Genomic DNA, 22,648 nt, shown 5'->3' with positions numbered 1-22,648 from the left:
GCATGAAATATCTAACAAAAATATAAACTAATGGAACCTTATATTCAAGGGTAGGATCACGTTTTTCTTCACCAACCATAACACTTTCATTTTTCAACTTTCAAGCATCAAACTTATCTCTCTCAAGTTCTCTCTTGGTGTTCTAAGTGTTCTTCATCATCTTCAACAAAATCTAGATCAATCTAGTTCATAAATCCTAACCTAGATCAACTTTCAAAACAACTACTCAAGTAAACTTTAAGAACACTTTAAAGTTTGCAAGTCTACTTCCAAGCTTTCTAATCCATTCCATGTAATCATCTAAGATCAAGAAACCTCTGTTATTTACAGTAGGTTATCACTCCAAGTAATCATCCTTTGAAGCTAGATCATTTCTTGTCACTTCTAGTAGGTTTACCTACTAAATTTGAGATAGTAATGATGTTCATAACATCATTCGATTCATATATATATATATATATATATATACATATATATATATATATATATATATATATATATATATATATATATATATATATATATATATATATATATATATATATATATAACTATCTTATTCGAAGATCTAAACTTGTAATCACTAGAACATAGTTTAGTTAATTCTAAAATTGTTCGCAAACAAAGTTAATCCTTCTAACTTGACTTTTAAAATCAACTAAACACATGTTCTATATCTATATGATATACTAACTTAATGATGTAAAACTTGGAAACACAAAGAACACCGTAAAACCGAACATATGCCGTCGTAGTGAAACCGGGGGCTGTTTTGGGTTAGATAATTAAAAACTATGATAAACTTTGATTTAAAAGTTGTTCTTATGTGAAAATGATTTTTCTTATGAACATGAAACTATATCCAAAAATCATGGTTAAACTCAAAGTGGAAGTATGTTTTTCAAAATGGTCATCAAGACGTCGTTCTTTCGACTGAAATGACTATCTCTTACAAAATTGACTTGTAACCTGTATCTCTGACTATAAACTTATACTTTTTCTGTCTAGTTTCATAAATTTCAGTTCATTATAAAACCATAGCAACTTGAATCACTCAAAACGGATTTAAAACGAAGAAGTTATGGGTAAAATAAAATTGGATATTTTTGCTTGTTGTAGCTACGTGAAATCTATAACAAATCTATTCTAACCATAACTTAACTACCTTATATTGTATTATACATATACTCTAACATATTATGTAACCTTGATAGACCATAGACACGTATACAATGTTTTGACATATCATATCGACGTCATCTATATACATTATTTGGAACAACCATAGACACTCTATATGCTGTAATGCTAGAGTTCGCTATACAGGGTTGAGGTTGATTCCAAAAATATATATACTTTGAGTTGTGATCTAGCCTGAGACTTGTATACACTGGGTCGTGGATTGATTCGAGATAATATATATTGATTTATTTATGTACTATTAACTGTGGATAATTAGTTGTAGATTATTAACAATGGACTGCTAACTTAACAAACTTAAATCATTAAAACGTAATAAAAATGTTGTGAATATATTTCGATCATATTTTGATATATATGTATATATTTATAGGTTCGTGAATCGACCAGTGGCCAAGTTTTATTTTCCGACGAAGGGATAATCTGTGAAAGTGAGTTATAGTCCCATTTTTGCTATCGAATATTTTTGGGATGAGAATACATGCAGTTTTATAAATGTTTTACAAAATAGGTACAAGTACTTGAAACTACATTCTATGGTTGGATTATTAAACCGAATATCACCCTTTTTAGTCTGGTAATCTAAGAATTAGGGAACAGAAACCCTAATTGACGCAAATCCTAAAGATAGATCTATTAGGCCTAACAAACCCCATCCGGGTTACGGATGCTTTAGTACTTCGATTTTATCATGTCCGATGAGAGTCCCGGAATGATGGGGATATTCTAGATACATTTTTGTTAATGTCGATTACCAGGTGTTCATCATATGAATGATTTTTAATTCGCGGGTTACGCGTATTATTTTGTACACTGAAACAACCCAACCCGTATTAAAACCGGCCCATAAATTTTTTTTCCTTTTAATACGCGTTAAATAATACTTTAGGTCCCAATTGTGTTAAAACCTTAAAACATTTAATACATTGATTAATTGTCCAAACGGACATACACGACCCGACTAGTTTAGTTTCCAACCAAAACTGATCATGGTGATTTGGGACTACGCTACCCCAAATCCTAATCGAATACAAAAGCAAGATCTTCTTAGCAACCTAGCCAAGATCTCTAATCCCCAAGCTTACCCGAGCCGCCAAGCATGCGAACCTATAAAAATATCAACAACGAGAGGGTAAGCTAACGCTTAGTGAATGATAATATACTACATACATATATATGCATAAAATGGACACGCCACAATAATAATCAAATAGCGCATACCGAAGCATCAAAGTGTAAGACAAGCTGAACCTAGCATACCGTACGTTCACTAATCACAAGCTAACAACACCAACAATATAGTAAGTTCGCAAACAATGTGTGAACAATGCCAACAAGCTACAACCAGAAGATTAGCTACATCACGTCAATACAACATTATACGTATACAATATATATATATTTATAACAACGCGTAAAACACCCAAGGTTAACCATAACGCTATGGTGCTACCGGCTTGTGGTTCACACCATACGCATTTGAGTCATACTCTTTTATAGTGCTACCGGCTCGTGGTTCACACTCGATGCTACCGGCACGTGGTTCACATCAATTATTTTATAGTGCTACCGGTACGTGGTTCACACTCGATGCTACCGGCACGTGGTTCACATAAATTATTTTATAGTGCTACCGGCACGTGGTTCACACTCGATGCTACCGGCACGTGGTTCACATCCTATCACACACACACACACACACATTATGGCACTACCGGCTCGATGGTTCATACCATAACATTCACAAATAAATACGCCATATACACATACGTATAATTATTCCACTCACAATATTAACCCTTCGCCATTGGGGTTATATAATCCACATCACACGCCCATGTGATAACGTACACACAAGGTGTACACCTCGTCAAAGGTGGTTAACCAAAACGCACAACCGTGCCAATTGGACCTATTCAAAAGTCCATCAATCCACCTATATGTGAAGTGAGCTCTATAACTGAGAACCACTTCACCCGACCCGCACCCATCCTACACATACATATGCATATAGGATATTAACACTCACCTTCAAGTCTTGATGGATGCCAAAACAAAATATGCAATCGCCGATGGAATGTACTTATTCTATTTATCACATAACAAGTAACACAATTAGGGTGGATATATAAATCAACCCAAATTGACAACTAGTGCAATTTCGACCCAAATGCACTTCCAAGCACAAACCGAGCCCAAACTAACCAATAATCACAAACACAAGTGAGAATGGTCCTAATATTCCAATCAAACCCAATCATAGGTGCTAAACACCTATCTTGCCCAAAATGACACTTAAACCCTAATTTGACCCATAAGGTCAAAATCTCACCATTTACAAGTTTTGACACCAAAACATGTTTAACTTGGTTTTATACTTCAACTTAATCCATTTTAAGCTTACAAACCTCATTGAATCGACATTCGGGTTATAATCCTCAACAAACCCTAATTTCGACTCTAGTCAAAATTAATCAACCACAAGAACCCTAAAAGTCTCCAAAACATCAATAATCGCTAATACTAGTGATTATACACCATCCTCAAGTCTTAAACATGGTTAAATCATTAACCAACCCAAAACCCGTCTCTAACACTTACAAACTCGAATCTTGGTGTTAATCTCCAATTAACAACTAAATGGGTTCCATCTATGAATCATACAATCAAAAGCCTTAAATTTGAATGATGAACACGAAAATGAAATTCGGAGTTAGAGCTTACCACTAGTATCACTGTGTAGCTAAGAACGAGGAGAACAAACTTGTCAACTACGCTAAAGATCAAATCCCGCTTCTTCCTTTCCAAAAATCCCTTTGAATTCAATTGGGTGTTTGAGTTTTGAGAGAAAAATGGAAAGAAAAGGAAAATGAAATTAGGAAAAAGAATGAGTGGATGAGGTTAAAGCCTCAAATCTGGCTCAAACATGAAAAGACCAAAATGCCCTTGCTTCTCATGTAATATTACAAAAATTCGGCACCAGTTTGCCTAGAATGCCGCGCCGCGGCCTTAAATTTCGCGTCGCGACATTTGCCTAGTTCTGGGATCATTTTTTAACTAACTTCTGATCTGGATTCTTTCAAAACGCTGCGCCGCGGCTCCATTTGTCGCGCCGCGACACTCTGCTTTCCCTGATTCATTTTTCTCGCGTACTAACTTCAACATGCGAGTACGCTTTGAACCATCCGTAAACTAGTCGTACGCACACTTTACACCTATGAGTCATGTACGGGGAAAAACGGGGTGTTACAACTCTCCCCCACTTAAATTCGATCACGTCCTCGTGATCCTAGTCACGAACCCCAATCGGACCCACACTCAATGGTCCTCGAACATGCATTTCAAACCGACTTGTACCACAATTTCACTAACCCGAAGGTTAATCCAATGACATATCACACACTTGTTCGCATCCCGAGACGTACAATACCCGCAACAACCGAAGTCTACAACGATCCCTTAGACAATTCTCCTCAAAAAATTACCCTTAACAACTGAATCGTCATCCGCAATTTATCACATTCCACAATTCCGAGCACTAGCACCAACTCAATCCCTCACATCGGGAAAACCCAACAAATTTCTTATCGATATATCAACCCTCTAGCACACCATTACCAAGTACAATGCTAAAAGCAACCAAGTCTCAACCTAAAGTCAACAATCCGAACGTTGAAGATCGAACCACATGAATCCTTACGGGTTACACTTATCGCTAAACATCCTTTGTAGTGCGCAATACAACCAATACGTCACTATCCTAACATCATAAGCAACGGTTAAAACCAAAAGCGCCCCAAAACGATTATGGTAACGTTAATCCCAAGGTGTACCAAATCGACTATTGTCACACCCGTAACAACATGTGAGCGAAACAGGGCTATCGAATCACTAATCAGACAACACGGTCCTCAAGACCCCACCATCGGCGTATAAAACAACCGATAGTTCACACAACACGGTCCTTACGAACCCACCATCGGTGTATAAAACAACCGATAGATCACTCAACACCGGATGAAGTCAGCGGACCCTGTCAACGGTCATGCTTCACCGATATAACACCTCGCTCATGATGAAGTCAGCGGACCCCGAAGGTCATGCTCCACCTATCGCATACTCCCATGATGAAGTCAGCGGACCCTAAAGGTCATGCTTCATCAATCACCAATACCATGATGAAGTCAGCGGACTCCGAAAGTCATGCTTCATCAATCAACGCCCTTTTGGCCTCGAACGACGAGTAGCGTAACATCGCGCTCTGCTACGCCATAGTGAATCCTAACGGATACCACTAACCATTCACACACTCGAGCAAGAACCACCTATATCAAACATAGGCACAAAACAATAATTCTCTAGAAGAGAATCCGACACACACCTCCCTTAACCGAAGGATTTCACCTTGCTCACCAAACACGTCCATTACCTCTCAACGAGATTTACCACATTACCACTTTGGTGATAATTCAAATCCAAACCATAAGTACAATTTATCCGAAATTGTAATCTACCACAAATCGACCAAAACCAGGTGTCGACAACATTTTCCGGATCTACCAAAAGCATCATCCGAAATCTCACACTAAAACTTCCTCGTGCGGGAGTGTAACTCCCCCACTTGGAACTACGTCCCATATCCACAACTCGTACAACCGTACAATGCTACCAAAGGTAGACTTTACCAACGATTGGGCTCACACGACCCATCACCATATCTTGCTCCAGCCTTGAGCACACGAAGGATTCCAATCAATCCTTAAACACTTCGAACAAAAAGTGTACCACGATTACACAAACCACACCCTCGCAATCATCCAATTTCTCTAGTTTGTCAATTTCCACCTAGTCACTCATGTACCTAAGGGTTTCACTCCGGTACCCTAAGTACAATGTAACCACAACACAATCGGAGTCGAACACCACGCTAGTAGGTATAAAAGAGGCACCTAATGTCGCGTCTTATATACTCCATTACCAACATACATCGAGATTCAAAACACTCGATCTCAAGGGTTCCAACCACCCGAAGAACCTCATAGTTCATCAACTTCCACACTATAGCGAACACGCGCTTAACAATCGAACACCAAAAACCATTTCCATGGCTTGGTAGAAACATTTCCCAAATACTAAGGAATGCTTGGTTACGCCAAGTCTTACGCCCTTCGCCCAACAATCAAAACGTCACCATAGGGTACTTCCATTAGGAACGTCACCCATAACAACACTATGCACAACACAATGCATTTAACAAATCCAAATTCAACGGCACTTAATAAATAATCAAAGGGCATATTTATTAAAACGAAACGTACCTTAACGTCTCCTTGCCGCACCCGTCCCCGCTAACTTGGGACATTCCGACTTACGATGTCCTTCTTCTTGGCAATTGAAACACACCATCCCATCACCCTTTGGTACCGAACATTTCCAAGACTTGTGACCCCTCATGCCACAATTGTAACATCTAGATGCACTAGAATCCGGTATACCCGTCCGCGTACCACCCGTGCTCACACTCGGACCCTTAGTCCTCTTACTCGGAGCACCATACGAAACAACCCTTCTCTCACTTGAAGGTTCACCAATCTTTGATCGCGTATACGACTCGAAACCTCTAGCCACGGCGAATAATTCCGCAAACGATTTCGCGTGACCCCGACTAATCTTATTCTTCAAGTCATCATTCAAGGTTCGATAGAAATCTTGCATCAACAAATTATCATTCCCCAAATACTCCGGGCAAAAACGAGCCTTCGCCATAAAGGTCGTCTTGAGAGTATTCAAATTCATAGAACCCTGATGCAAATTTCGCAACTCATTACGCATTTCCGACAAATCGGCTGAAGTTCGGAACTCCTCAAAGAATTCCTTCTTAAATTCGTCCCACGATAAAGCCATAAACGACTCACCACCGACAAGATCAATCTTACCATCCAACCAATCCTTCGCCCTAACCTGCAACAAACTAGTAGCGAGTCTTGTCCTCTTCTCAGGAGGGCATTCAATAGTACGAAAACACCCTTCGACATCCGAGATCCAAGTTATGCTTATCAAAGGATCCGGTTTTCTGTCTTACATCGGGGGTTTAGTCTTCATGAAGCTCTTAAGACAATGCTCAATTTCACCACTACTCCGAGATTCGGAATACTTCCTATCCATTTCTTCTCGAAACGCACTCATTTGCTCCGCAACGGCGGCCGCAACTCTAGCGTTAAACTCCAAATCGTTCGTCTCGATCCCGTTTCCCGTCGCCATTCTAAGGAATGCAAAGCGATTAGATCACGAACGTATAAAGCACACACACAATACCGCCCCCATCTTGCTAAACACTCGTCGTACATCACTTGCTAGACACGATTTGCACCCGTAATAAGGTTTGCAAGTCCTTATTACGCACACACGCCGTATCAACTCGTTAGTACAACGACCGCCTCGCTCGATGATATAAACAAACACAAACGAAATTCTACGCGATATAAACACACGCAAGAATTATAATCACAACACAATCATATATTAATAATATCCGCATTACTAATATAAACGTTAGTCAACCTATAAACAAGGCACTAACTAAACCCATTTCGACCGTAATCCTACAAGTCCCATAACAAATAATCACACACAAAAGTATAAGTCTAGGCACCTATCTCAAGTCACCTAAATCTCTTAGACCATGCTCTGATACCACTTGAAACAACCCAACCCGTATTAAAATCGGCCCGTAAATTTTTTTTCCTTTTAATACGCGTTAAATAATACTTTAGGTCCCAATTGTGTTCCCATAAACATCTTTAATACAATAGAAGGTTTAATAAACCTTAAAACATTTAATACATTGATTAATTGTCCAAACGGACATACACGACCCGACTAGTTTAGTTTCCAACCAAAACCGAGCATGGTGATTTGGGACTACACTACCCCAAATCCTAATCGAATACAAAAGCAAGATCTTCTTAGCAACCTAGCCAAGATCTCTAATCCCCAAGCTTACCCGAGCCGCCAAGCATGCGAACCTATAAAAATATCAACAACGAGAGGGTAAGCTAGCGCTTAGTGAATGATAATATACTACATACATATATATGCATAAAATGGACACGCCACAATAATAATCAAATAGCGCATACCGAAGCATCAAAGTATAAGGCAAGCTGAACGTAGCATACCGTACGTTCACTAAGCACAAGCTAACAACACCAACAATATAGTAAGTTCGCAAACAACGTGTGAACAATGCCAACAAGCTACAACCAGAAGATTAGCTACATCACGTCAATACAACATTATACGTATACAATATATATATATATATATATATATATATATATATATATATATATATATATATATATATATATATATATATATATATATATATATTTATAACAACGCGTAAAACACCCAAGGTTAACCATAACGCTATGGTGCTACCGGCTCGTGGTTCACACCATACGCATTTGAGTCATACTCTTTTATAGTGCTACCGGCTCGTGGTTCACACTCGATGCTACCGGCACGTGATTCACATCAATTATTTTATAGTGCTACCGGCACGTGGTTCACACTCGATGCTACCGGCACGTGGTTCACATCAATTATTTTATAGTGCTACCGGCACGTGGTTCACACTCGGTGCTAACGGCACGTGGTTCACATCCTATCACACACACACATTATGGCACTACCGGCTCGATGGTTCATACCATAACATTCACAAATAAATATGTCATATACACATACGTATAATTATTCCACTCACAATATTAACCCTTCGCCATTGGGGTTATATAATCCACATCACACGCCCATGTGATAACGTACACACAAGGTGTACACCTCGTCAAAGGTGGTTAACCAAAACGCACAACCGTGCCAATTGGACCTATTCACAAGTCCATCAATCCACCTGTATGTGAAGTGAGCTCTATAACCGAGAACCACTTCACCCAACCCGCTCCCATCCTACACATACATATGCATATAGGATATTAACACTCACCTTGAAGTCTTGATGGATGCCAAAACAAAATCCGCAATCACCGATGGAATGTACCTATTCCATTTATCACATAACAAGTAACACAATTAGGGTGGATATACAAATCAACCCAAATTGACAACTAGTGCAATTTCTACCCAAATGCACTTCCAAGCACAAACCGCGCCCAAACTAACCAATAATCACTAACACAAGTGAGAATGGTCCTAATATGCCAATCAAACCCAATCATAGGTGCTAAACACCTATCTTGCCCAAAATGACACTTAAACCCTAATTTGACCCATAAGGTCAAAATCTCACCATTTACAAGTTTTGACACCAAAACATGATTAACTCGATTTTATACTTCAACTTAATTCATTTTAAGTTTACAAACCTCATTGAATCGACATTCGGGTTATAATCCTCAACAAACCCTAATTTCAACTCTAGTCAAAATTAGTCAACCACAAGAACCCTAAAAGTCTCCAAAACATCAATAATCGCTAATACTAGTTATTATACACCATCCTCAAGTCTTAAACATGGTTAAATCATTAACCAACCCAAAACCCGCCTCTAACACTTACAAACCCGAATCTTGGTGTTAATCTCCAATTAACAACTAAATGGGTTCCATCTATGAATCATACAATCAAAAGCCCTAAATTTGAATGATGAAAACAAAAATGAAATTCGGAGTTAGAGCTTACCACTAGTATCACCGTGTAGCTAAGAACGAGGAGAACAAACTTGTCAACTACGCCAAAGATCAAATCCCGCTTCTTCCTTTACAAAAATCCCTTTGAATTCAATTGGGTGTTTGAGTTTTGAGAGAAAAATGGAAAGAAAAGGAAAATGAAATTAGGAAAATGAATGAGTGGATGAGGTTAAAGCCTCAAATCTGGCTCAAACGTAAAAAGACCAAAATGCCTTTGCTTCTCATGTAATATTACAAAAATCCGGCACCAGTTTGCCTAGAATGCCGCGCCACGGCCTTAATTGTCGCGCCGCGACATTTGCCTAGTTCTGGGATCATTTTTTAACTAACTTCTGATCTGGATTCTTTCGAAACGCCGCGCCGCGGCTCCATTTGTCGTGCCGCGACACTCTGCTTTCCCTGATTCATTTTTCTCGCGTACTAACTTCAACATGCGAGTACGATTTGAACCATCCGTAAACTAGTCGTACCCACACTTTACACCTATAAGTCATGTACGGGGAAAAACGGGGTGTTACATACACGGGTTACGTGTGCGGTTATAATTGAAATCTTGTGGCCTATTATTATTATGATTTAAGATAAAGATTAAACCTATAGCTCACCAACATTTTTGTTGACGTTTAAAGCATGTTTATTCTCAGGTGATTATTAAGAGCTTCCGTTGTTGCATGCTAAATAAAGACAGGATTGGAGTCTGCATGCTTGTATAATATTGTTTAAAAACTGCATTCGAAGACTTATATTGTTGTGTCATATTATTGTAAACCATTATGTAATGGTCGTGTGAAAACGCTATATTTTAGATTATCATTATTTGATAATCTTTATAATATTTTAAACCTTTATCGACAAAATAAAGGTTATGGTTTGTTTTAAAAATCGAATGCAGTCTTTGAAAAACGTCTCATATAGAGGTCAAAATCTCGCAACGAAATCAATTAATATGAAACGTTTATAATCATTATGAACGGGACATTTCACAACTAATAGCAACCAAGAATAAAATATGAAAGAACAACATAGGAACCTATCTTTCAAAGATTATAATACCAAAAAACAACATAAGCACCTATCTTTCAAGAACAACAACACAAAAAAAATGAAACAAAAGAAAACTACACATGGTAAGCAGAATGTTAATAATTATACTACTTGAAGAATCAAAGCTCACGGAGAAAATATACACCTGTGTAAATCCCCGTTGAACAAGCAGTAGATGTGATTGCATAACAGGCCTAGGGTTAACAGTAGCTGAGAGAATTTAATTATATAAACAGATGAAATCAACAATATAAAATAGACTTAATAACAACATACCATTAGCATAGCAAAGCAACTATGATCATAACTGATTGATTCGACACAGATGAGCTCTCCTCGCAACTTGTCTCGAAGAAACAACGGATCCCTCAGCACCACGACTATAGGTCGTCAGAGAATCATCGACTACAACTGTATTATCACTATCTTTTTTTTCTTTTTCTAGAACCTCTCATTATGATAGTCAGCAAAACAATTTACCAAGAAAAACAAATGCAACGCTATAGAGGCAGAGACGAAGCACCAGATTAACAGCATGCATACGCCATGTCCGATCAACTTTACAACAATGCAAGGGGTGACGATGTTATCCACTGTTTCACGGTAAATCAGAAAATAAGAGCCTCGATTGTTTCTTTTTTTACTATGACGGACACTATTAATTAAATGACAATTAAAAACACAATTATAAATAATAAAGCGTGAACAGTGTTGGGGACGAATGGGAGAGCGGGATTATTGGATTGGCCCAATGAGAAGAGGGCTTAAAGTTGTGTAAATAGGAATATGGTAATGTCTGAACCAGCTTATGTGGTGCCAATTCACTACCTCATTCACTGATCACAAGTCTTTCAATACCTGGTGATTGTAATATACCACTTTCTTTCCTTCATTCAAGATCCAAATATTTTCATCATCCGTATTATCAATTAAGGAAACTTGAATCTGGTTTAAAACTGGAGTTAGAAATTACCCAAGAAAACGTATACCGAAAGTACTACCTCAATAGTTGTACATAATTTGAATGAAGCCCTAGATAAGAAGTTTAAGAATTATAAAAATCATCCTATATACTAAACGATATATATATTTGTATGAATTTCAAGAAAATAATCAAATTTTAAGTTTATTTAGTTTGCCGAACAGCTACCTACATTCATCTACGCTACTCTATGCTACACTTCCCCATAACATTTCTTGTAATAACCGAAAATCACATAATTACCTTAAAAATGCGCATATGAACACTGAGTAGCCGATTATTAAACATATGTTTGTCAACTTGTTTTTTCTCCAAAGATCATTTCATATCATTTACGCAACTCGAGGTAGTTTGATTCACATTTAAAGTCAAAGTATGACAACTAATAATAGATAGAAATTGCTAAATAGTAAGTAAATTATTCGATTCACACTTAATGTATATAATCACCTATAACCTAATCTACAAGGATTAAATTATTTTTGGTCCTCTGTCCTGGTAATCTTTCTACCTGAATACAACAAAAGAACATAGCAGTATATGACGATGTGATTTTCATAACTTTTTAATGTGATATATTAATTTAAATAAATAAAGAATACTTTTAATGTTTACTTTAGATGACAATGTGATGCGTAATTATGACTTTAAAAATGCAATTTATAACATGCTTTCTTCACCCAACAGATCTGAACATGAAACCCCCAATTTGTAACAGTAACAGCCCCAAAACAGAGTATAAACTCTAAAATAAGAACACAAAGGATAAAGAATCTAAATCCCAAATTGATAAAGATACCACCACAATTAGAGATCTAGAAATACTCCAAACCTTCAATTACAGCTGATAAAGATTCCACCACAACTATAATATCAGATATATGAAGATTTAAATTTCACCACAATGTTTGATAAAGTAACACCACAAACACTGATAAAAAAATCACTCTTAGCCACCAGAATCAAAGATTCGTAAAGACACAGTGATTTTGTAAATAGATAAGCTCTATCAAACTTTCATTCATTCATCAACTGAGTTTTACAATTACAAGAGCTCTCTATTTATAATAGCTACTTTTTAGATAAGACAAAAATATAAAAAGGAAAAGGAGACAAAAAGGACAAACAATTACAAATTAGCCAATAAGAATAAAGGACATAATCTGAAAAAAGCCTGTCATTTGGTAGTGCTCCTTCCATGATAAAAAAGCAGCCAATGAAAGATGAGAATCTTCCTTGGACAACTAACATTCTAGAACAGCCACGCACGTGTTAAGCACATGACCTGACCGGTTTATTGAAAGCATAAGTTAAACTTTGAATCGTATCAGCAAGTTGGCCTTTTAGAAAGAAAATAGCGTCATTTGCTGGTTCTGCTAAAGTTCATCTTGCTGGTTGTACTGAAGTTCGTCTTGCTGGTTGAACTAGCTTTATCGGCTAAGTAAAACTTTGCTGGTTGAACTAAAGAAATTTTGCTGGTTGAACTAAAGCTCGTTTGCTAGCCCGACTACTGGTTCTTCTTCCTTACTGGCTTGCCTTCAACTATCAAAACTTTATTCATGAAAAACTTAACTACTTCAGTTTAAGGACTAAAGTAGGGTAACCCCTGACCCTCTTGAACCAGCTCCAAAAACACCTGGATGATAAGAAAGAGATGGCAACACGACCATTGCTTAACTTGACTCGGGTGTAACATTTTTTGAGCTTGTGCTGGTTGTGTTGCTCGTTACATTGCCCAGTTCCCCCGCATCACACTGCAAACACACTTTTCATCAATACTCCATGTTAATGTGATAAAGAGTACTTGAAAACACATTGTGTCAAAGAAGAGACAAATCTATCATCTGACGGATCAAGTTGTTCATCCACATCAAATGATGTTTGCAATCAAAGGTTGGAGAGGCAAGTTTGTTTGCAATCAAAGATTGGAGAGGCAAGGTTTCACCATGGCTGACCTACATATACGATTAAATTGCAAGCAATAATCATATTAATCAAAATTAAATCACTTTTTAATAACCCAAATAAAATTAAACCAAAAAACTAAAAAACAAACCTGATAATAATAATTATACGATTGCTTTGTGTATATTCTTTCGTGACTTAAACTGTGTGAACCTGACTGACTTACAATTGTTAGTTGGTAAAGTTACATAAAATTCATGAACCCTATTAAGAATTCCGAATAGATATATAATAATTGTTATCAGGTATACTTTGATATTTATTTTTGTTTTCTTTTATCGATCCGTTTTGTTTGTGTGCAGTGTGTGTGTGTTTTGAATGATAAAGTTATCACTATAAGTTCATGTTTGTGCGTATTTTTTTTTTCCTATTGCGTGATAGTGTTAATGGTTAGTGGTTACAGGAGGTAGTATTAAGTTAAATGGATTTGTTTTTATCAATTTGAAGGTTTAAACTAATAAATATGCTTGGTACCAGATCATATATATTAACGCTACTTTATACAGTAGTGACTAGTAATTAGTAATATCGGAGTAATAGTTAGTATGTTACGGCAGTTTTACAACATTCTTACTTGTAGTTTAATCAATTTAAGCATGGATATTCATTAGTTCATTGGCAAATATTTATGTATTATTTGGTGTTTTTTTTTTTTTTTACAAGTTTTGTTAGTAGTATGCATAGGGGTTGCAAGGAGAGAGGTGTATTTGTAATTTGTGGTATATCATTAGAACCATTGAAGTTTTGTAACAATATTGTATAGCAGATCTTAACAATACAGTTATAGCTTTTTTAAATCTTGGAAAGATTATATAAAGGATAGGCATGCTTTTGTATTACTTAACATAATTGTTGTTGTCCTTTTGCAGTTATGGCAGGGGTTGAATCAGAAGGATCTCAATTTAATCCTCATTGGCATGACACTAAAATGAGTGAGCTGTAAGTTCCAATTATTTGTTGTGTTTTATGAAGTATTAATATGTAAGTTTGAATCATTTTAGATGATACGATTTGATCAATTAATGATGCAGGTTTTCACCTGAAGGACAAGACTTGTTTACTTCAAATGATGATGAAGTCTATGATAGTTTTGATGCCATGGGTTTACAAGAGAATCTATTGAGAGGCATATATGTAAATGGTAGATCCGATTGTGCAATCTCCTGTTTTACTTTCATACCTAGCTTTCATCTTTGTGTTTGGTATTATTTTATGATTTATGTTTAAGCAGGTTTTAAAAAACCATCAGCAATTCAGCAAAGAGGAATTGTTCCATTCACCAAGGGTCTTGACTCAATTCAACAAGCACCGTCTGGAAGTGGAAAGACTGTTACTTTTTGCTGTGGTATTCTTCAACAACTTGATTACAATTTAGTTGAATGCCAGGGCTTGGTTTTGACACGTACTCATGAATTCGCACAGCAGATTAGGCAAGTCACGCAAGCCCTTGGTGACTACCTTGGTGTAAAGATTCATGCGTGTGTTTGTGGGGCCAATGTTCGTGAGGACCAGCGTATTCTCTCTGCTGGGGTCCACGTTGTTGTTGGTCATCCTTGGCATTGTTAAAATATTGGTACAAACTCAAAGTCACTAAAAGCAAGTTGGTCACTCACCAACTTTCCCACTCCTTAAATTATAACCTTGTGGTTCTTTTGCTTTATTAGTGGCTGATTTTTGGCCATGTTTTATGACTTTAATCATAGTGTTTATTAGGTATAATCCATCATTGATTGGTGGCTTATTTGGTGTGATTTTTTTAAGCTTTGATTGTATGATTATGTTTGTTATTCTCTTGTATTTAAGCAAGTGTTGTGATCACTTGAAAAATCAATCCAACACAAATCAGTTTACATTCTCATTGTTTCATATTTGTTTACAACACTTCTCATTCATAGCAATATTATAGTTTTTCATATGGTATCTAGAGCTTGGTTTTAAAATTAAACTTTGTGTGCAAATACTCAAAGTTACAAAGCTAAATTCTTGCTATCAAAAATGGAAGTTTCAAATGTAAACAACGGTGGTATGATCAACGGCATGGAAAGACTTGTAGGTAACAACTACAAGTATTGGAAGATGTGTATGGAAGCTTATCTCCAAGGTCAAGACCTATGGGAACTTGTGGCCGGAAGTGATGCCATAATTCCCGTAGAAACTCTTGAGCAAGGCGAGTCACGAAGAAAATGGAAGATCAAGTGTGGGAAGGCTCTCTTTGCGTTGAGGACATCAATTAGCAAAGAGTTCATAGAACACGTTCGTGATCTTAACTCGCCAAAGGAGGTTTGGGATACTCTTGAGAAACTCTTTACCAAAAAGAATACCGCACGGTTGCAATTCTTGGAAAATGAGTTAGCAATCTCAAGACAAGAAGGTATGTCAGTTTCTGAATATTTTTTACGGGTCAAAACTCTTTGTTCTGAAATTTCAGAGATTGATACAAACGAGAAAATCAGTGAATCTCGGTTGCGAAGATATTTAATTCGCGGTTTGAAGAAAGAGTATGTTCCGTTCATAACCTCTATTCAGGGGTGGGCTACTCAACCTTCAGTTGAAGAATTAGAGAATTTACTCTCTAATCAAGAAGCTTTGGCCAAGCAAATGGCTAAAGGATTTGAAAATGATGCGGTATTGTTTTCAAAAGGGAAGAACTTCAAGAAAAGTTCTTCTAGCAAAGAAAAAGAAGAAGAGCAAACTAGTTACAAAAGTAACTATGAGAAGAAACCTCCCACATGTTACAAATGCGGGAAGGTTGGTCACATCAAGAGATATTGTCGTTCTAAAGTCACAAAAGCAAACGTGGCTTGTTCAAGCAACGATGATGATGAAGTCAAATGGGAGCAATGTTTTACCGTTGATACAGTTGTTAAGAAGAATCAATGGATTATTGATTCAGGTTGCTCTCATCATGTGACCGGTGATGGAACTCTTCTTCATGACGTTAGAGATCACAATCAAAATCGAGTTGTAATCACGGCCGACAACTCAACTCATCCGGTTAAAAAGGAAGGTAATGCTATTATTGATGTTAATAATAATACTTTTACTTTGAAAGATGTTTATCTTGTTCCTAAATTGACCAAGAATCTAGTTTCGGTACCTCAAATTACCGAATCCGGGAAGTATGTTCTTTTTGGTCCAACGGATGTGAAAGTCCTTGAGAATGTCAAGGAGATTATGGGTGATGTTCTTTTCACGGGAGAAAAGAAAGGTTCTTTGTTTGTGTTGTCCGCAGGTGAAGCTTATGTGAAGAAAACAAGCCAAACCGACAACGGAGCTATTTGGCATGCAAGACTAGGCCATGTGGGATATCAAATGTTGCAAAAGATATTCTCACATAAGCTAGTTGATGGAATTCCTCAACTCAAGAATGTTCGTGAAGAGGTGATATGCCAAGGATGTCAATATGGAAAGTCGCACCGGCTTCCATATAAGAAGTCAACAAACCGAAAACAAGGTTTACTTGACTTGATTCATACGGATTTGATGGGGCCAACAAGAACACCAAGTTATAGCGGTCATTGCTATGTCATGGTGTTAATCGATGACTATTCTCGGTTCACTTGGGTGAAGTTTTTAAAGGAGAAGAGTGAAGCCTTATCAAAGTTCATAGAGTTCAAAGAAGCGGTCGAATCCGAATTTAGAAGAAAGGTAAAAGCTCTTAGGAGTGATAACGGTGGAGAATTCATGTCAAATGATTTCTTTACTTATTGCAAAGCTAATGGTATTTCTCGCCAAATGACTTGTCCGGACACCCCTCAACAAAATGGTGTCGCGGAAAGGAAGATTGCTTACCTTGTTTCAATATGCTTATCTTGGTTACATGACAAAGGGTTGCCTAGGGAACTATGGGCGGAAGCACTTCAATGTGCTTGTCATGTGTCTAATCGGTTACCATCTTGGCCAGGTACACAAAAATCATCTTTTGAGCTAGCTTATGGTCAAAAGCCAAATGTAAGCTATTTTAGGGTGTTTGGTTCTATTTGTTATGTTCATGTTCCAAAAGCTAACCGAACCAAACTTGACCCAAAAGCTCGAAAGTGTATTTTTGTTGGTTATGATTCTCACAGGAAAGGTTGGAGGTGTATGGATCAAGAAACAAAGAAGTTTACCACTTCAAGAGATGTGGTATTTGATGAAGTGTCTTCTCAATTTTCTGAATCAAGCAAAAATGGAGAAGAAAATAGAGATTACAAATTTATGTTTCCTAGCTTCGACAGTCAAGAAGAAAGTGAGAATGATGGTGTTTCTCAAACTCAAGAAGAGACACCTAGTGAAGAAGTACCAACTCAAGTTAGAAAGTCAACAAGAGAAAAGAGACAACCAAGACATTTAAGTGACTATGAGGTGAACACAGTCACAACTTGTTTCTTTTCAGGTGGCTTAACCGAAGAACCAACATGTTATGAAGAAGCTAAAGATTCTCCGGATTGGAGAAAAGCAATGCAAGAGGAGATTGATGCATTAGAAAAGAATGAAACTTGGGAGCTTGTCAAGAAACCGGAAGCATGTAAACCGGTTACTTGCAAATGGGTGTACCGTTTGAAGAAGAACTCGGATGGAACCATTAATAGGTTCAAGGCTCGGTTGGTGGCTCGTGGCTTTTGTCAAAGTTATGGGCTTGATTATGAGGAAACTTTTAGCCCCGTGGCTAAAATGGTAACGGTGAGAACAATAATCTCACTAGCGGCTTATAAAGGGTGGAAATTGTGGCAACTTGATGTGAAGAATGCTTTTCTATATGGAGACCTTGATCGTGAGGTGTTCATGGAACAACCTAGTGGGTTCATTTCAAATCAATTTCCAGAATATGTGTGCCGGTTGAAGAAAGCTCTTTATGGCTTGAAACAAGCTCCGAGAGCTTGGTATGGTAAGGTTGCACAATACCTTGTCTTTTGTGGTTTTAAGATTTCTGATGCAGATTCTAGTTTGTTTGTAAAGAAAGAATCAGGTTTCCATGTTTTGGTGTTATTATATGTTGATGACATGATTATCACCGGAGGAAATGAGTCAGAAATCTCTCGTTTAAGTGATGATCTTTCGGTTCGTTTTGAAATGAAGAATCTGGGGGAGATTGGATGTTTTCTTGGCTTGGAAGTTGATAAATTAGAAAACGGGTACTTTATATCTCAAAGGGGTTATGCACGAAGTCTCTTGGAACGTTTCAACATGGGGGAGTCAAAGCCTATGACTACTCCAATGGAACCAAACCTCAAAATGAAGAAAGATCAAGGAAAAGAGCTCAAGGATGTGAAGTTGTTCCGACAAATGGTTGGAAGTTTAATCTATCTAACCATCACAAGACCGGAAATTGCTTACTCGGTTGGCATTGTTTCACAATTTATGCAATGTCCAACTAATGTTCATCTTGATGCAGCAAAAAGGATCCTTCGTTATGTAAAAGGATCAATGGGTCATGGTTTGTGGTACAAGAAGTGTGATAATGTTTTGTTAAATGGTTTCGTGGATGCAGATTGGATGGGAGACGCAAATGATCGCCATTCAACTTCGGGTTACTGTTTTAACATGGGTTCCGCTGTTATTTCATGGTGTAGCAAGAAGCAAGATGTTGTTGCTTTGTCTAGCACGGAAGCAGAATACATAGCTGCAACAATGGCGGCTCAAGAATGTACTTGGTTAAGAAGATTGATTAGTGACATACTTGAAAAGGTAGATTATGTTGTCAAATTGAAATGTGACAACGAAAGTGCAATCAAGCTTGCTTCGAATCCTGTGTTTCATGCCCGTACTAAGCATATAGAAATGAGATATCATTTTATTCGTGAAAAGGTTCTTAGCGGGGAGATCGAGCTAGCAAACATAAGGACAAATGCTCAAGTAGCCGACATCTTTACTAAAGCTCTAATGAAAGCCAAGTTCATGGAATTTCGAGAGGCGTTGGGAATTGTTGATCGGGAGTTTGCACCAAGGGGGAGTGTTAAAATATTGGTACAAACTCAAAGTCACTAAAAGCAAGTTGGTCACTCACCAACTTTCCCACTCCTTAAATTATAACCTTGTGGTTCTTTTGCTTTATTAGTGGCTGATTTTTGGCCATGTTTTATGACTTTAATCATAGTGTTTATTAGGTATAATCCATCATTGATTGGTGGCTTATTTGGTGTGATTTTTTTAAGCTTTGATTGTATGATTATGTTTGTTATTCTCTTGTATTTAAGCAAGTGTTGTGATCACTTGAAAAATCAATCCAACACAAATCAGTTTACATTCTCATTGTTTCATATTTGTTTACAACACTTCTCATTCATAGCAATATTATAGTTTTTCATAGGCATGTGTTTGATCTGTTAAAGAGGAAACCTTTACGTTCCGATAACATCAAAATGTTTGTGCTGGATAAGGCGGATGAAATGCTTTCAAGGGGTTTCAAGGATCTGGTTCTTATTTCTATACCCTTCTGAAAGTGTATTTAGTAATGAATTAAACATATACTTTTTTTTTTATTATATATAGAAAAAGATATGGGTCTGTCCTCAAAATGATGTGTCGGCCGACTTTTACAACAGTGGCCAGGTCTATATACGCTAAACACTGTTTAGAGAAATCAAAATTTGTGTACTAAAGTTTTTTGATAGCAAACCTGAACAGACATTATGGCCTTTTCAAAATGTTAGGGTGCTTTAATTTGTTTCCCAACCTCTACCTATATTAGTTTATTGGCCACACAGAGTATTGGTTTATAAATTAGTGTTGAATAAAAATACGGACAGAGGCTTTGTCAGTTTTTTGACCTATCACCCAACTTGCCCTTTTTTCCACCTTTCAATTTATATATCGTATAAATTTTAAGCAAGTGAGGTTTTATGTATTTCCAGATCTGCGATATCTTTCATTTGCTGCCATCAAAGGTTCAGGTTGGTATTTTTTCTGCAACAATGCCACCAGAGGCTGTCCAGATAAGTGAAAAATTCATGAACAAACCTGTAAGGATTCTCGTAAAGCAGCCTGATGAACAACTCATCTTAGAATGTTTTAAACAATTCTACATCAATGTTATAAAAGAGGAGTGAAAACTCGAAACACTTTGTGATCTTTACGAGACTTCAGTCATCACCCGAAGTGTCGTCTTTGTGAACACTCCAATGAAGGTTGACTTGTTGACCGACAAGATGAGAAGCCGGAACCACACAGTCTCAGCTACACACGGAGACATGGACCAGGACACACGTGACGTCATCATGAGGGAATTTGTATCTGGTTCATCTTGTGCTCTTATCACCACTGATTTGTTAGCACATGGTATCGATGTCCAGCTAGTTTCACTTGTTATCAACTATGATTTACCTACACAGCCTGAAAATTACTTTCATCGTATTGGTCGTTGTGTACCATTTGGAAGAAAGGGTGTGGCTATCAATTTTGTGACATTGGATGATGATGAGAAGATGTTTTTTGATATCCAGAAATTTTACAATGTGGTTGTGAAAGAGCTGCCGCCATTGATGTTGCTGTTCTGATGTAATCTGATGATTGGATTTGAAAGATGATTTGGTTGATATATTTATGTGTCTTGGTTGGTATTCTGATTTAATCGTAATTTTGTTTTCATTTGGATTATTGAAAGATCCTTGGAGTTCGTTGAGGATTTTTAATTATGTTTGTTTCTACCTTTAAATTAAACTTGGTTACTTGGGATTATACGATGGATTAGTTTATTAATTTGAATTTCATCCTTGATTGTATGCTTGCAATTTTGATCTTGAATTTTAAATTGTACCAAGGGGCCATTTGTCTGGCGGTATTAGAAAAACCTAAAACCTTCCGATCATAAGGTTGTGTGTTCAAAATACCATGGGGATGACACTTTGTAAATACATTTTTGTCCTGCGTTTGCCTTTCCCAAAAAATAAAATTAAATAAAACAATAAAAAATAAAAATCACAACTTATGTGGGGTACACTAGACTCGGACCTAAGACTATCTTTAACCTTTCGAGGCGTGTTGGCGTGTTGCTGAGTGGGGGTGAGGTGCTTGATGGACGTGTTGACAAACTGTTGAATAATGAGTGGCGTGCTGAGTGGCGTGTTGATGGGTAGGGGTGGGGTATTTTTTATTTTATTTTTCATTTTCTTGAATTTAATTTACTTAGTTATATTATTTTATAATGACAAAATAATTAAAAAACACACTAAAATTACTACTTATTAATAATATGTAATTAAAATACAAAATATATAACAACTTAATTTAGTTTAGTGATATGGTGTTTGATTTAAAGAATAAAATATGTAAATGCATACGGGGAGTGAGCCAACCAAAAGCCTCCACGTCAACCCAACATCCCAACACGCAGCTCTTCTCCTCTGTGCCATCTTCCAACACGCCGCTTTCTTAACCCACCAACACGCCGCGTTAGCCACGTGTTGGTATGGTTAGAGATGGTCTAAGTGCTACTTATTGCCAACATAGTGAAGATCTAATCTTATAAACAACTGATTGTGTTTTGGAGGGAAGGGGGAAATATATATATATTTTTTTCAGTTTTTTAAACATTAAGATAACATGAAAATATGAACATTAAAAAACAGACACTTTGTGATAAATGTTGGTATTTTGGCGAGAAAACGCTCGAAGAATTAAATGATAACATTCATTGCGATGAATGTTATTCTTCGATCTTTTTTTTGGTTTAGAAATTATGGTTTTGAAATTATGCTTTTAGGATTTAGAAATTAGAGTTTAGATTGAATTTTAACACGAACAGTTTAGAGTTTAGGGTTTAGAG

General features: G+C 37.0%; 1 pseudogene; it reads left to right on the top strand.

The window, feature by feature from the left end:
* Positions 1 to 14,776: 14,776 nt before the first annotated feature.
* On the top strand, positions 14,777 to 21,380 carry LOC139896834 (eukaryotic initiation factor 4A-14-like; annotated as a pseudogene).
* The last annotated feature ends 1,268 nt before the right edge of the window (positions 21,381 to 22,648 follow it).

Source organism: Rutidosis leptorrhynchoides, chromosome 1 (assembly GCF_046630445.1).
Source record: "Rutidosis leptorrhynchoides isolate AG116_Rl617_1_P2 chromosome 1, CSIRO_AGI_Rlap_v1, whole genome shotgun sequence".
NCBI lineage: Eukaryota > Viridiplantae > Streptophyta > Magnoliopsida > Asterales > Asteraceae > Rutidosis > Rutidosis leptorrhynchoides.
Note: the sequence above shows the minus strand (reverse complement) of the source record. Positions and strands in the feature narration are given on the sequence as shown.